The sequence below is a fragment of the Rana temporaria genome, chromosome 11, assembly GCF_905171775.1.
Source record: "Rana temporaria chromosome 11, aRanTem1.1, whole genome shotgun sequence".
NCBI classification, from domain to species: domain Eukaryota; kingdom Metazoa; phylum Chordata; class Amphibia; order Anura; family Ranidae; genus Rana; species Rana temporaria.
This window is the reverse complement of record NC_053499.1, coordinates 3,071,127-3,087,724: the sequence shown is the minus strand read 5'-3', so window position 1 is coordinate 3,087,724 and position 16,598 is coordinate 3,071,127. Positions and strand designations below refer to the sequence as shown.

The 16,598-nt window shown below is 48.2% G+C and overlaps 1 protein-coding gene across 1 annotated transcript in view; it reads left to right on the top strand.

Moving 5' to 3' along the window:
- SLC17A6 (solute carrier family 17 member 6) overlaps positions 1 to 16,598 on the top strand; it is a 40,222-nt gene that overhangs the window by 6,587 nt on the left and 17,037 nt on the right. The window lies entirely within an intron of this gene.

Below are 16,598 nucleotides of genomic sequence, written 5' to 3'. Positions count from 1 at the left end.
CAATAATAAAAAAATAAAAAAAGAAAGCGAGAGAGAACATTGCTTTATGAGTGTTGCTGACGGTGGACAGGTTGGCGGCGGAACCGTCCTGGTGAATATCTATCCTTAATTGGTGACCTTTTTCTAGAAATTTTCAACTGAACCGAGTTTCGGTTCTCTTCATCGAAGGCGGAATCTTCCAATGCTATAGCATTTTTTTTTTTTTTTTTTTTAAATTAGGGTTACAATAATGGGTCAACCTCGTAATGGGCCAGCCAATGTATTATATTTATTTATCGATTTTTGCTCGATTTGTTTGATTTTTGTAAGACTCGTCAACCCTTCAGTATTGAAAATTAAAAAAAAAAAAAAAATGTAAATACAGTTTTTTTTTTGCTTTATGACTTTTTTGTTTTATGCCCAACATTTAAAAAAAATATATAATATATAGTTATATCATTTTTTTTTTTTTACGTTCAATATTAAGCAACCATGGGGCAGATCCACATACAATTGCGTGGGCGCAGCGTATGTGAGATCCGCTACGCCGCTGTAACTTACTTTGCAAATCTTTGAATCCTGAAAGAATTTGCGCCGTAAGTTACGGTGGCGTAGTGTATCTAAGGGTGCGGAATTCAAATGCGACGAGTAGGGGACGTGTTTCATTTAAATGAAGCGCGTCCCCCGCGCCGAACGAACTGCGCATGCCCCGTCCGTCAAAACTCCCAGGGTGCATTGCTCCAAATGACGTCGCAAGGACGTCATTGTTTTCGACGTGAACGTAAATGGCGTCCAGCCCCATTCACGGACGACTTACGCAAACGACGTAAAATTTTCAAAATTAGACGCGGGATACTTAACATTGAGTGACGCCACCAGATAGCAGCTTTAACTATACACCGGAAAAAGCCGAACGGAAAACGACGTAAAAGAATGCGACGGCCGCTCGTACGTTCGTGGATGGTCGGAAATAGCTACTTTGCATACTCGACCCGGATTACCGGAAAATTGCATCTTAGATCCGACGGCGTACTAACTAAGGCGTACGCCTGTCGGATCTAACACAGATGCCGTCGTATCTTGTTTGGTGGATACCAAAACAAAGATACGACGCGCAAAATTTGAAATTGCGCGGCGTATCAACAGATACGCCGGCGTAATTTCTTTGAGGATCTGCCCCAATATAGTCGGTATTGAGCATAACAAGCCATAAAACAAAACAAAAAATATATAATAATTTATATACAGTAGTTATATATATATTTTTTGTTTAATAGTTTTTTTTAATGCCCAATAATGAAAATATTTTTGCTCAAATTTTTTTTTTTTAATATATATATAACTATATATTTATTTATCATTTTTAAATTTGATTTAATTATTGGGCAATATATATATAACTATATATTTGTTTTAACATTTTTAAATTTGATTACAAATATTTTCATTATTGGGCATTAAAGTTAATTTATATTTATTTTGTTTAATATTTTTTTAATGCCCATTAATGAAAATATTTTTGCTCAAATTTAAAAAAGATTTGATTATATATATATATATATATATATATATATATATATAGTTTTATATACATATATATATATATATATATATATATATATATATACATTTTCTTTTTTTAATGCCCAATAATGAAAATATTTTTACTCAAATTTAAAAATGATAAAATATATATATATATATATATATATATATATATATATATATATATATATATATATATATATATATATATATATAAACTATATATTTTTTTATCATTTTTAAATTTGAGTAAAAATATTTTCATTATTGGGCATTAAAAAATATATATAATATATATATATATTTTTTATGGCTTTTTATGCTCAATACAAAAAATATTTTTGCTTAATATTGAACATTAAAAAAAAAAAAATTATATAGTTATATGACTTTTTAACACATTTTTTGCTCATATGCTCCTTCTCAGTAATTTTCAATAAATGCCCTTTGTCAAGGTGACCGTTAAACACACATCGATCAAAAATCAAATGATAATTTCCTGTTCTTTGACCAACAGTTGGGCCAATTCTTTGCAACAATTATTATTTTATTGTTGCTTAAAAATGTTTTTTTTTTTTTTTTAATGACTTGTTCTTTAACCTACACACTAATTATCATAATTAATGCTGAGATCTGTTTCATCTCCGTGGACGATTGTTTAGTGTGCAGATCATGTGTGAAAATAAACCGTAGTCACCAAATTTACGCAGATGCTTGCTTGCTAGGCTTGGCTATGCACCAGTTCTTCTGGGCGAGACGCGTTTCATTCCAGACATGTTGGGTCTGTTAGGTTGCAGATTTTGCCACCTCCGAATTCTGCGCCGGGTTGTTTGCGGTGAATTCACTAATGAGCCGATGTTTGAACGGGGGGCTGATAAAATATTTTAGCTGTTGGCAGATGGCGAAGAGATCCCAACTAGAACCGGCAAATGTCCTTGGAATGACCTTCAAGGTTTTTGAGGTGCATTCCCAACCAAGAAGTGGCTTGTGAAGGGTGGAATGGGGGTGTTGGGTGGTGGTGCCTCCAAGTTGGGTTGGTTCAATGCTGAAAATACGTTTTTTACATTTATTTGCTTCTTCCTAAAGAGAACCTGTCCTGTCAGGTGCGGCCTTTGATGAATCTTAAATGGGAACCAAAAATAAGTTGTCAATCTCCAAAATTTGTATCCTAAGTTCAGTTCAGAAATGATATTTTGGAGCCCACTGGGCCATCTTTTGATTGGTGAGATCTTACCCGCCATAGGTCCTCTCTTTGTTATCACCCACCTTGCAGCTTTGAGTGCTCCCGCCTTTCTCTCAATTTTCCGTGAATCGAAGTAGAGGATGGCAAGGGGTACTAAGGCAACCGCAATAGGCATGGCCTAAGAAAGATGGCCACCTGAGAGGGTCACTACCAGGGGCGTTGCTAGGTGGCAAAAATACTAGGGGCTTCAACCCAAAGTCCAAGCCTGGCACTGGGGGGCAGGGGGTGGTATATATCTGACATACACTGGCCTACCTGATGCACACTGACCTACCTGACACACACTGTGACTGACCTATCTGACATACACTGACCTACCTGACAAACACTGACACACACTGAGTGACCTACATGACTAGGCCTCAGGTGACGTGACCTCCGAGTCCTCCTGCAGCTCAGCCGTAGTGCGCGGCGCGCCCATCAGAGTAGAGTAGACTAGACAGCACTGCAGCAGGCACTCCACTGGTGACCCCAGGAAGCCAGAGCCATGACAGGAGAGGAGAGCAGAGCCGAGCGGGGATCTCGTAGTGACACGGCGTGGCGGCCCGCATTGTAATTTCCGCCTTCTGGAGCCTACAGCGCCTATGATGGACGTCACACGTCCCGCGGTCCAACGGTGGAACGTTCCATCATAGGCACGGCAGGCTCTAGAAGGCGGGACCTGCACTTGGCTCACCGCTCGGGGTCAGATCAGACCTCAAGACTCGCGTGTAAGCGTGCGCTTTTCGTCATGGGCAGACACAATGTGTCTCTCTGGGCCGGCCGGCCGTGCGTGCCTTTAATGATGTCACGCGTCCCGCGATCCTGACATTCATTGGACCAGTGTGATGTACATCATAGGACATGGCAGCGCGGAGCGCGCCTATGATGGACATCTCACTGGACCAATGCCGGGATCGCGGGGGGAGTTAGGCGCCTCCGGCCATGTGACTGGACTTTGTGCTCACTCATCCTCGATAATGCGCAGTGTGGTGCCTCACTTTCTCGGGGGACTCGGGGCTAATCCTTTTTTTTATAAATGGCCAAGACTCTGGGCTTTTCGAGAACCCATTCGGGGCTCCAGCCCCCCAAGCCCCCCCTCCCGACGCCCCTGGTTACTACAAGAGCAATATAATAGGTCCCTCGGGTCTACATTGGTCACCCAATGGGTGTTTTTCACTAAGTATATAATACATCCCCTGCCTAAAAGATACGAGTTTACATTAATGGCACACATTGAAATATTGTGTTGCAAAAAGAAGAGCACATCCAGGATTTAACCCATACGCATTGGGGCAATTGTTGAAAACAACACGTTGGGTGCCATCATTGTTGCTTGAAATGCTCATTTTTAGTGGCAGTGGCCATCAGAACCATCCAGATTGTTCTCTGTTTTATCTTCATCTGTCTGGTTATGACGTTTAGATTAAACCAGATATGTTGTCACCTACCTGGTAGGAGCCCAAAGTGATGAGAGGGCTTCCTTTGCTGCTATGACCCAAGCACCCCTGCAGGTGGTGACAGGATGACACCCATAGTGGATGTAGGTGGTGCAGGATCATAGTGGTAGGGAGGAACTGGAGTGGTGTGGTCAAGATTAGGATCCAGACTGAGGTCACACACACACGGAGGGTGGCAAGAGACAACAGGGTGGTAAGGAGTCACACACCATGATCAGGAGGAAAGGGGACAGCAGAATAGTCAGGAGGCAAGCCAGGGTCATACATGGTTGATCAAGAGTACTTAAACGAGTGGAGATCACAGCCACGGGTCAAGCAAGATGGCAGTCCAGAAGCAAGCCAAGTTCCTCCTTAAATTGTCATCTTAGTGGCAGTGGCCACCAGGTCTATCCTGATTGCTCTCTGTTGTACCCTCACCTGTCTGTTATGGAGTTTGGATTAGTTCTGAGGTAGGCAGGTGAGGATGTCAGCAGAAACACAAGATATATTTGTGGTGGAGAAGGTGGTGGAGAAGGTCAGGTTCAGCAGTAAGTGGTGTGATGACACCCATAGTGGATAAAAGTGGTGCAGGATCAAAGTGTTAGCGAGGAACTGTAGTAGTGGGGATCAAGATCAAAATCTAGACTGTGGTCATACACGGAGGGTTAGTAAGATAAGAGACAACAGTGTGGTCAGGAGCCAGGATCATACACTGTGATCAGGAGGATGGAGACAGCAGAATAGTCAGGAGCCAAGTCAGGGTCATACGTGGTTGATCAGGATCCAGACTGTGGTCATACACAGAGGGGGAGTAAGATAAGAGACACCAGTGTGGTCAGGAGCCAGAGCCAGTGTCATACACAGCAATCAGGAGGATGGAGACATCAAAATAGACAGGAGCCAAGCCAGGGTCATACATGGTTGATCAGGATCCAGACTGAGGTCATACACAGAGGGGTAGTAAGATAAGGGACAACAACAGCATGTCCAGGAGCCAGAGCCAGGGTCATGCACAGCGATTAGGAGGATGGAGACAGCAGAATAGTCAGGAGCAAAACCAGAGTCATACATGGTTGATCAGAAGTAGAGTACTTCAACGAGTGGAGGTCACAACCTTCGGTCAAGCAAAGGGGAAGTCCAAGTTGGTAACAAGAAGTCAGGATAAACACAGGATACACGGGAGCAAGGAATATGGGTAAGTAGCGTAGTCAGGAGCCAAGCCAGGGTCATACATGGTTGATCAGGAGAAGTAGAGTACTTGAACGAGTGGAGGTCACAGCCATGGGTCAAGCAAAGAGGCAAGCAAGCCAAGTCAGTAAGAAGAAGTCAGGATACACAGAAGCAAGAAACACGGGCAAGCTGAAGATCATCCAGCAATCCTTTGTCACCGAGTCCTTTACCAGTGGAGGTCATAACCAAGGGTCAAGCAAAGGGGAAGTCCAAGTTGGTAACAAGAAGTCAGGATAAACGCAGGATACACTGGAGCAAGGAACATGGGTAAGTAGCGTGGTCAGGAGCCAAGCCAGGGTCATACACGGTTGATCAGGATCCAGACTGAGGTCATACGCAGAGGGTTAGTAAGATAAGGGACAACAGTGTGGTCAGGAGCCACAGCCAGGGTCATAGACAGCGATCAGGAGGATGGAGACATCAAAATAGTCATGAGCCAAGCCAGGGTCATACATGGTTGATCAGGAGAACTTGAACGAGTGGAGGTCACAACCAGTGGTCAAGCAAAGTGGAAGTCCAGAGGCAAGCCAAGTCGGTAACAAGAAGTCAGGATACACAGAAGCAAGAAACACGGGCAAGCTGAAGATCATCCGGCAATCTTCTGGCCACTGCCTCCTCCTTAAAAAGGGCATTTGGAGGCAGTTCTGAAATAGGACCAGGCTGGTGTGCGCCAATGCACCTGCCGCCTGCGTGCAGGATACTGGCGGAAGTGCCTGGCCTGCGTATTGGCACACGCGTCCTGACATACATCCACTTGCCCGGCCGACTCAACCAACCAACACCCTCCACAATCCACGTCACCCGGTGAATAGTGCAGATGGAGGTTGCCATGTTTTTTTTATGCACCACTTCCATGATATTCTGCAATGCAGAGTTGTGAAGGTTTCCCGCACCCCGGGGTCATGTGATGGTTACATTTTACAGTCCAGGTTAACTTCTTGTAGAACTGTGGCCAGGATCCGGACATTCAATTATTTACACATTCTTCTTACAAGCATTAAGAACTTAAAAAAATAAGCCCTCACTGACCTCTGTAGCTGCAGGCACTGTGGAAGAATTCATCCTCAATGAAGCTGCTGAAAGAGGGGAGCTGAGCTGCTTATCCGTACTGGGAAGGGAGAGCAAAGCTGCTGAGTCACTGCTGGAAGGGTGAGAAGGGTGATCTGCTGAGTTCCTGCTAGGAGGAGGGAGCTGAGCTGCTAAATCTCTGCTGGGAGGAGGGAGCTGAGCTGCTGAGTCACTGCTGGGAAGAGGGAGCTGAGCTGCTGAGTCTCTGCTGGGAGGGGAAGCTGAGCTGCTGAGTCTCTGCTGGGAGGAGGGAGCTGAGCTGCTGAGTCACTGCTGGGAGGAGGGAGCTGAGCTGCTGAGTCTCTGCTGGGAGGAGGGAGCTGAGCTGCTGAGTCTCTGCTGGGAGGGGAAGCTGAGCTGCTGAGTCTCTGCTGAGAGGAGGGAGCTGAGCTGCTGAGTCTCTGCTGGGAGGGGAAGCTGAGCTGCTGAGTCACTGCTGGGAAGGTGAAAAGGGTGAGCTGCTGAGTCACTGCTGGGAGGAGGGAGCTGAGCTGCTGAGTTACTTATGTGATGAGGGAGCTAAACTGTTGAGACAATGCTTCAAAGAGATAGCAGAGTGAGCTGAGCTGCAGAGCCAATGCCAGGAGGAGGAGAAGGGGGAGCTGCTGAGTCTCTGGTGGGAGGTGTGGGGGGGGAGCTGAGCTTCTGAGTCTGGGCTGGAAATGAGGACAATAATGAACTAATCTGTTGTGTTATTGAGAAGGGAAACACGGTGAGCCGAGCTGCTGAGTCTCTGCTGGGAGGGGGGCTGAGCTGCTGAGTCTCTGCTGGGAGGAGGGAGCTTAGCTGCTGTGTCTCTGCTGGGAGGAGGGAGCTGAGCTGCTGAGTCTCTGCTGGGAGGGGAAGCTGAGCTGCTGAGTCTCTGCTGGGAGGAGGGAGCTGAGCTGCTGAGTCACTGCTGGGAGGTGAAGCTGAGCTACTGAGTCTCTGCTGGGAGGAGGGAGCTGAGCTGCTGAGTCACTGCTGAAAAAGAGGACAAGAGTGAGCTAATCTGTTGTGTTACTGAGAAAGGAACACGGTGAGCTGATCTACTGAGTCACATCTGGGATGGGGGGAGCTGAGCTGCTGAGTCAATGCCAGGAGGAGGAGAAGGGTGAGCTGCAGAGTCTCTGCTGGGAGGGTGCAGCTGAGCTGCTGAGTTATTTCTGGGATAGGGGAGCTGTACTGTGGAGTCAATGCTTCAAAGCAATAGCAGGGTGAGCTGAGCTGCTGAGACAATGCCAGGAAGAAGAAAAGGGGGAGCTTATCTGTTGAGTCTCTGCATCTGCTGGGAGGGGGAGCTTATCTGTTGAGTCTCTGCTGGGATAGGGGAGCTGAGCTGCTGTGTCACTACTGGGAGGGGGAGCTGATCTGTTGAGTCTCTGCTGGGATAGGGGAGCTGAGCTGCTGTGTCACTACTGGGAGGGGGGGTAGCTGATCTGCTGAGTTACTGCTAGAAGGGGGAAGCAGGCGTAGCTCCACTACAGAAATGAAAGTGTTTTTGCTGAAAAACTTTGTAAATGAATTACTCCACAGTTCCTGCAGCTACAGAGGTCAGTGAGGGCTTGATTGAATCTTATGTACTGCCTGGTAGTAATATGTGAATGCCCATCCCCCGGCCTCAGTTGCTACAATAGATGTTAGTGTTAAGGTCGTGATTAAGTGTTAAGGTTCTAGTGAAGGATTTTTCGGATTGGGTGAAAGTCTCGGATTTTTCGGATGTTTTTGGCCAGGAATCTCCTCCCCTCCCCCCTCCTCCATATGCTCTTTATTTCCCCTTCCTGACTCGGTTATGGAAGATTGATTCGGCTGAAGATTGTAATTGGACATCCTCCCCGGCCGCGCCGACGCCAATATTACAACAACTGCGACACGGAATTAAGCAGCAGTAATAAATTAAATTACACGGGGCGCAGATGCAGCGGCACACACCTGCTAACGGCGCGTCGTTCAGGACCCCGCGCAGCAGAATATTCATGGCGAGGTGTCGGGGGACGGACCAGCTGGGAGGCCCCCCCCCGGGGGGGTGGGGGAGGGGTTGTGGTTAGAAGCCTTCCGGCTACAGCTCTACAGCACACCGCCCCCTCTCTTCAGAATATACAGAACTGATGTATCTATAAGATATCAGAGAATCTACAGACCTCCCATAGACACACTATATTGTCAAAAGTATTGGGACACCTGCCTTTACACGCACATGAACTTTAATGGCATCCCAGTCTTAGTCCGGAGGGTTCAATATTGAGTTGGCTCCGCCTTTTGCGGCTATAACACCTTCACCTCTTCTGGGAAGGCCGCCCACAAGGTTTAGGAGGGTGTTTATGGGAATGTGAGCGCATTTGTGAGGTCAGGCACTGATGTTGGACGAGAAGGTCCTGGCTCGCAGTCTCCACTCTAATTCATCCTAAAGGTCAGGACTCTGTGCAGGCCAGTCAAGTTCCTCCACCCCAAACTCGCTCACCCATGTCTTTATGGACCTTGCTTTGTGCACTGGTCCAAATCATTTGGTGGAGGGGGGATTATGGTGTGGGGGGGGAGGGGGGATTGTGGTGTGGGGGGGAGGGGGGATTGTGGTGTGGGGTTGTTTATCAGTGCTCCTCAGTGCCCATCAGTACAGCCTCATCAGTGCCGCCTATCAGTGCCCATTAATGCAGCCTATCAGTGCCCATTAATGCAGCCTCATCAATACAGCCTGTGCCCATCTATCAGTGCCCATCAATGCAACCTATCTGTGCCCATCAGTGCCGCCTATCAGTGCACCCTCTCGATGCCCATCAGTACAGCCTCATCAGTGCTTTCTATCAGTGCCCATCAATGCAGCCTATCAGTGCCCATTAATGCAGCCTATCAGTGCCCATTAATGCAGCCTCATCAATACAGCCTATCTGTGCCCATCTATCAGTGCCCATCAATGCAACCTATCTGTGCCCATCAGTGCCGCCTATCAGTGCACCCTCTCGATGCCCATCAGTACAGCCTCATCAATGCCACCTATCAGTGCCCATTAGTGCAGCTTATCAGGGCAGCCTCAACAGTGCCCATCAGTGCATCCTATCAGTACTCCTCGCTACCCATCAGTACAGAGTCATCATTGCCGCCTATAAAATTACTTATTTGCAAAATTTTGTAACAGAAATAAAAATATTTTTCTTTTTTTATTTCTTCAAAAAAAAAAAAAATTTGTTTTAGCAAAAAAAAAAAAAAAACCCCCCCCCCCCCCCCCCGAGGTGATTGAATACCACCAAAAAAAGTTCTATTTGTGGGAACAAAATGATAAAAATGTCACACGACCGCGCAATTGTCATTCAAAGTGTGAGGGGCGCTGAGAGCTGGAAATTGGCCTGGGCAGGTAAGGGTGGGGGGGGGGTAAAAGTGCCCAGTGTTGAAGTTGTAGGTGGACTGCCCCTCAGTCCTTCCCCGGTAGGCCGGCACATTATCCTTCGGCTCTCTGCCGGTGATTAGGAAGCGGCGTGTAACAAAACGCGTTGTGCGGATTTCCTCGCCATCGATGTCATACAAAGCAGCATTAAGTAGTCCTGATGAAGAGGCCGATCAATAGACAGGGGGGGGGGGAGGGGGGAGGGGGAGGGGGGGGGGGTTATTCCTTGAAAAGCTGAACTGACCGCGGACACGAGTGCTCTTTGTATTTTCAGGGTCTTTTAAAAGAAAAAAGCTCAGAGAGCCCCCCCTCCCCCTCCCCCGCCTGGCACACGCCAAAAGCCTAATCCCCCCTCACTCCATGCTGCTCAACATATGCCCCCCCCCCCCCCCCCCCCAGTAATATAGACATCCCCCCCCCCATGTAATGAACCTCCCGGGAATACGTCCAATAGAGCCTCAGATGTTCTGCCGCCGCCGCCGCTAAATGAAAGGACGCTTTTTTTTTCCTTTAATCTTTTTTTTTTTAATCAGAAGGTGAAAAGATTTATTTTAGCATTTTAATGCGTAAAAAAAGAAAAAAAAAGAAACAAAAAGCAAATTGATCAGAGAGAAAAAAATGCTAATAATTGCATAGTGCTCACCGCGCGTCACGTCTTCATCTGTACGGAACGGCGGCCCGGCGCTCAGAGTGCAAAGTTTATCTAAGCCCCGCCCCCCCGGGATCAAATGATCTCATAGAAGGGAAACTAGACTTTTTTTTTTATTATTATTATTATTTTATTAACCACTTCCATACCGGGGGGCACTTACTTACGCACCTTCCTGCCCAGGCCAATTTTCAGCTTTCAGCGCTGTCGCACTTTGAATGACAATTGAGCGGTCGTGCTACACTGTACACAAACTATTTTTTTCAATAATTTTGTCCCCAAAAATAGAGATTTATTTTGGTGGTATTTGATCGCCTCTGCGGTTTTTATTTTTTTGCGCAACAACTATAAAAAGACCGAAAATTGGGAAAAGAAAGAAGTCTTTATTTTTTTCTGTTCATTTTTTTTGTAAATAAGTAAGTTTTCTTCTTCAATTACGGGCACTGATGAGGTGGCACTGATGGGCACAGATATGGTGGCACTGATGGGCACCGATGAGGTAGCACTGATGGGCACCGATGAGGTGGCACTGATGGGCACTGATATGGCGGCACTGATGATCACCGATGAGGCGGCACTGATGGGCAACGATGAGGTGGCACTGATGGGCACTGATATGGCGGCACTGATGGGCACCGATGAGTTGGCACTGATGGGCACCAATGGGCACTCATAGGCTGATGGGCACTCATAGGCGGCACTGGGCACTCATAAGCGGCACTGGTGAGCACTCATGGGCAGCACTGATGGGTCTTTTAGCTATGACTAAGCACTAGTTTCAGTGCGAAACGCGTCAGCAGTCGGGTTTTATTTTATCTTGCTGTGACTTGTAGTGCTGTGCTTCTTTTAATAAAAGGCTACAATTTGTTCAGAGTGCGGCTGTCCAGAGACAATCTTTGTTCCTGCTTGGCACTAATGGGTACTTATGGGTGGCACAGTTGGGCACTGATAGGTGGGCACTGGGCATGGATGGGCACTGAGAGGTGGCACTGATGGACACTGAGAGGTGGCACTGATGGCATTGCTGGGCATCACTTATTTATTTACAAATTTTTGACAGTGCCCATGTTGCCAGTCAGTGCCCATTTGTGGGCACTGATTGGCATCTATTGTGCTTTTTTTTTTTTTACATGTGGATGGCCATGGGGGATGGACCTGGCCATCCACATGTTGCCCCCTTCCCTGGTGGTCCTGGTGGCTTCCCTGGTGGTCCAGTGTGGGCATCCAAGGGGGGGGGGGGCTGCGCTGATAAACAATCAGCGCGAAACCCCCCCTGTCTGGAGAGCCGCCGATCGGCTCTCCTCTACCCACGTCTGTCAGACACGAGTGAGGAAGAGCCGATCAACGGATTGGACACAGCTGATCACGTGGTAAAGAGTCTCCGCCGGAGGCTCTTTACCGAGATCGGAGATGCAGGGTATCAGACTGACACACCGCACCACCGATCGCCGCGCTACGCGCCCCCACGGGTGCGCGCCAGCATGTAATCCTGCTGGACGTCAATATACTAATGACCGGGCGGGGAGGGGTTAAATATAAATGTGAATGAGAAACTCTGGCCAGCTTCTCTCCCGGACTGAAATGATGTACTCTGATTTCACCGCACACTGCGAGCTTCTCACCATGTGCATCAGAAGCTGCCGCAAAGTCAGAGAGAGCCCCGCCCTCATTTCCTGGCTGGAGGACGTCCAGCATCATCTAGCCCAGGGGGTTTCCCGAACTGCGGCACAGGGGCCAACTCCGACTGCTACACAAGATTCAGGATGGGGCTGGAGTCAGTGTCACCGATCGAGGATTCAGGCTGCCTATGGTCTCTGCTTCGATCGGGTGTAAGGGGGGGACCCCGGTGTAAAGGGGGATGGGGGTCCTGATATAAGGGAGACTCTGATGCAAAGGGGGGACTTTAATAGGGACCCCGATGTAGAGGGGGACTCTCATAGGGTCCAGTGGCGTCCCGTCCATTACGGGTGCCCGGGCGCCGCCCCTTCTGTCCACGGCAACCTCCCCCTATTTATGCGTCCGGCCCCTTTCAGGACACCGGGCGCCTGAATTACAGCGGCCAGGGTGCAGGGTGACTGGTCTTGTCTCCGCCCCCTCCTGTAGTTTTCATCAGGCAGCCTGAAATGGGTGGAGCCTGCTGGTGTCCCTCCCACAACTCTACTCTATGTACAGGGTGACTGGTCTTGTCTCCGCCCCTCCTGTAGTTTTCATCAGGCAGCCTGAAATGGGTGGAGCCTGCTGGGTCCCTCCCACAACGCTGCACTCTCTCCTTGTGCAGTGACTGGTCTTGTCTCCGCCTCTCCTATAATTTTCGTCTTCCTATGGGATGGGGAAACTGCTGCAGGTGGGATCGCTCTTCCTATGGGATGGGGAAACTGCTGCAGGTGGGATCGCTCTTCCTATGGGATGGGGAAAGTGCTGCAGGTGGGATCGCTCTTCCTATGGGATGGGGAAACTGCTGCAGGTGGGATCGCTCTTCCTATGGGATGGGGAAAGTGCTGCAGGTGGGATCGCTCTTCCTATGGGATGGGGAAAGTGCTGCAGGTGGGATCGCTCTTCCTATGGGATGGGGAAAGTGCTGCAGGTGGGATCGCTCTTCCTATGGGATGGGGAAACTGCTGCAGGTGGGATCGCTCTTCCTATGGGATGGGGAAAGTGCTGCAGGTGGGATCGCTCTTCCTATGGGATGGGGAAAGTGCTGCAGGTGGGATCGCTCTTCCTATGGGATGGGGAAAGTGCTGCAGGTGGGATCGCTCTTCCTATGGGATGGGGAAAGTGCTGCAGGTGGGATCGCTCTTCCTATGGGATGGGGAAAGTGCTGCAGGTGGGATCGCTCTTCCTATGGGATGAGGAAACTGCTGCAGGTGGGATCGCTCTTCCTATGGGACGGGGAAAGTGCTGCAGGTGGGATCGCTCTTCCTGTGGGATGAGGAAACTGCTGCAGGTGGGATCGCTCTTCCTATGGGACGGGGAAAGTGCTGCAGGTGGGATCGCTCTTCCTATGGGATGAGGAAACTGCTGCAGGTGGGATCGCTCTTCCTATGGGACGGGGAAAGTGCTGCAGGTGGGATCGCTCTTCCTATGGGATGGGGAAACCCCTGCAGGTGGGGTCGCTCTTCCTTGGGGCAGATGTCACGTACAGCCGGTGGGGTGAGATGAAGGTGATTGAGGTAAATGACACCTTACTATATTTATCCCGCCCCGTTCCTCCCCCCATCCCCCCCGAGAGCGTGACATCACCGCCAGTCACTCGCCCAGGAGGGTCCCCGGGGGCCCCGAGATCTCAGGTGTTCTCTGTATGATCTAATCGCTGGCAATATGTGACAACTTTCCCCGCTGAGCCTCTTCTGTACGATGGACTCCGCTCAGCACTACTTCTCCTGTCCCGGGGGGGGCCGCTGTAATTCTCGGGATCTCTTCTTACAGCGCCATGAAAAAGTATTCATACCCCTTGAGATTTTCTACAACCAAAAACGTAAATGTATTTTATTGGGATTTTATGTGAGAGACACAAAGTGTCACATAATTGTGAAGGAAAATGATAAATGATACAAATAAATATGTGAGAAGTGTGGGGGGGGAGGGGTATTTGTATTCAGCCCCCTTTACTCCAATACCCTTAACTAAAATCTAGAGGAACCAATCGCCTTCAGAAGTCACCTAATTAGTAAATAGAGACCACCTGTGTGTGATGTAATCTCAGTATAAATACAGCTGTTCTGCGAAGCCCTCAGAGGTTTGTTTGAGAACCTTAGTGAACAAACAGCATCATGAAGGCCGAGGAACACACCAGACAGGTCAGGGATAAAGTTAAAAAAACTCTCCCAAGCTTTGAAGATCTCACGGAGCTTCTGTCCAACCCATCATCGGAAAATGGAAAGAGTATGGCACAACTGCAAACCTACCAAGACACGGCCGTCCACCTAAACTGACCGGGCCGGGCAAGGAGAGCATTCATCAGAGAAGCAGCCAAGAGGCCCCATGGTAACTCTGGAGGAGCTGCACAGCTCAGGGGGGAGAATCTGTCCACAGGACAACTATTAGTCGTCTCTCCACAAATCTGCCCTTTATGGAAGAGTGACAAGAAGAAAGACATTGGAGGAAGAAAGACATAAGAAGTCCTGTTTGCAGTTTGTGAGAAGTCATGTGGGGGAGGGGACACAGCAAACATGTGGGGGAGGGGACACAGCAAACATGTGGGGGAGGGGACACAGCAAACATGTGGGGGAGGGGACACAGCAAACATGTGGGGGAGGGGACACAGCAAACATGTGGAAAAAGGTGCTCTGGTCACATGACACCAAAATTTACCTTTCGGCCTAAAAGAAAAACGCTATGTGTGGGGAATACTAACACCGCACATCACACTGAACACACCATCCCCACCGTGAAACATGGTGGTGGCAGCATCATGTGGTGGGGATGCTTTTCTCCAGCAGGATCTCTGATGAGTCCATTAAGGAAGGGGGTGCAAGGATACCTCAGAGTCTACTCTAATCAATTCTCAGTAACAGAGCTGGTCAGCCCCCCCCCCCCCGTTTCCTCTACAATATAGGTCTGTGCAAAGACACTTGTAATGAGGGGCGTGGCCATGATAGGCCCCTGGAAGCACAGAGCACTGCAGTGTGAGGACACTTGTAATGAGGGGTGTGGCTATTATTAGGCTCTAGAAACACAGAGCATTGCAGTGAGAGAACACTTATGAGGGGTGTGGCTATTATTAGGCTCTGGAAGCACAGAGCATTGCAGTGTGAGGACACTTGTAATGAGGGGTGTGGCCATGATAGGCTCTGGAAGCACAGAGCACTGCAGTGTGAGGATACTTGTTATGAGGGGTGTGGCCATGATAGGCTCTCGAAGCACAGAGCACTGCAGTGTGAGGATACTTGTTATGAGGGGTGTGGCCATGATAGGCTCTGGAAGCACAGAGCACTGCAGTATGAGGACACTTGTAATGAGGGGTGTGGCCATGATAGGGCCTTGGAAGCACAGAGCACTGCAGTATGAGGACACTTGTAATGAGGGGTGTGGCTATTATTAGGCTCTACCGGGCACTGCCACCCCCTTCCTGCCCAGGTAAATTTTCATTTTTCAGCACTGTCACACTTTGAATGACAATTGCGCTGTCATGCAACGCTGAACCCATGTGACATTTTTATCATTTTTTTTTTCTCACAAATAGAGCTTTCTTTTGGTGGTGTTTAATCATCACTGGGTTTTTTATTTTATTTTTATCTGCTCTCTCTCCTTGCGCAGGGTGACTGATCTTGTCTCCGCCCACTCCTGTAGTTTTCTTTAATACAGCCTCTAGTGGGCGGTGCCTGATTTCCCCTCCTACAGCTCTGCTCTCTCTCTCCTTGTTCAGGGGGGCTGGTCTTGTCTCTGCCCCCTCCTGTAGTTTTATGCAGGCAGCTTGTAGTGGGTGGAGCCTGCTGGGTCCCTCCCACATCTCTGCTCTCGGTCCCTGTGCTCTGCTTTCTGCACAGTACACTGATGATGTCACTACTACTTTTACAAGGTAATATCTGGGATGGCAAACACCTTTAGTGCTCACAAAGTAGATTTATATGCTCTGTGACTATTAAGGAATGTATTTAAATAAATATAAATTAACAATAAATATAAATAAATATAAATTAACAATAAATAAATATAAATAAAAGTTTATGAACCTGTTAAAACCTTATAAAAAAAAAAAAAACTTTTGTTGGATGTAATTATTATTTTTTTTGGGGGGGGGGGGGGGGGTTATAGGGGCGTTTTTAGGCTTGTCTGATTTATTTTCATTCAGTGCTTTTTAAATCTGCGTTCTTCCCTTTTTTAAATGTATTTATTGTTATATACTGTATGTGTATTGTCATTTTAGATTTTTTATATATATACACACATGTTATATTTTCTAACCACCTCAGCTCCGGAAGGTTTTACCCCCTTCATGACCAGCCCATTTTTTGCTATTCAGCACTGCGCTACTTTAACCGCTTCCCATCCCAGCCATCGTCAAATGACGTCCGCAGGAGGGATCTCCCTTCCTGGGCGGGCGTCATATTACATCCTCGGCTTCCCGGTCGTCTAGGGGCGCGCGCGCGTGCCCAGCAACCGCAATGT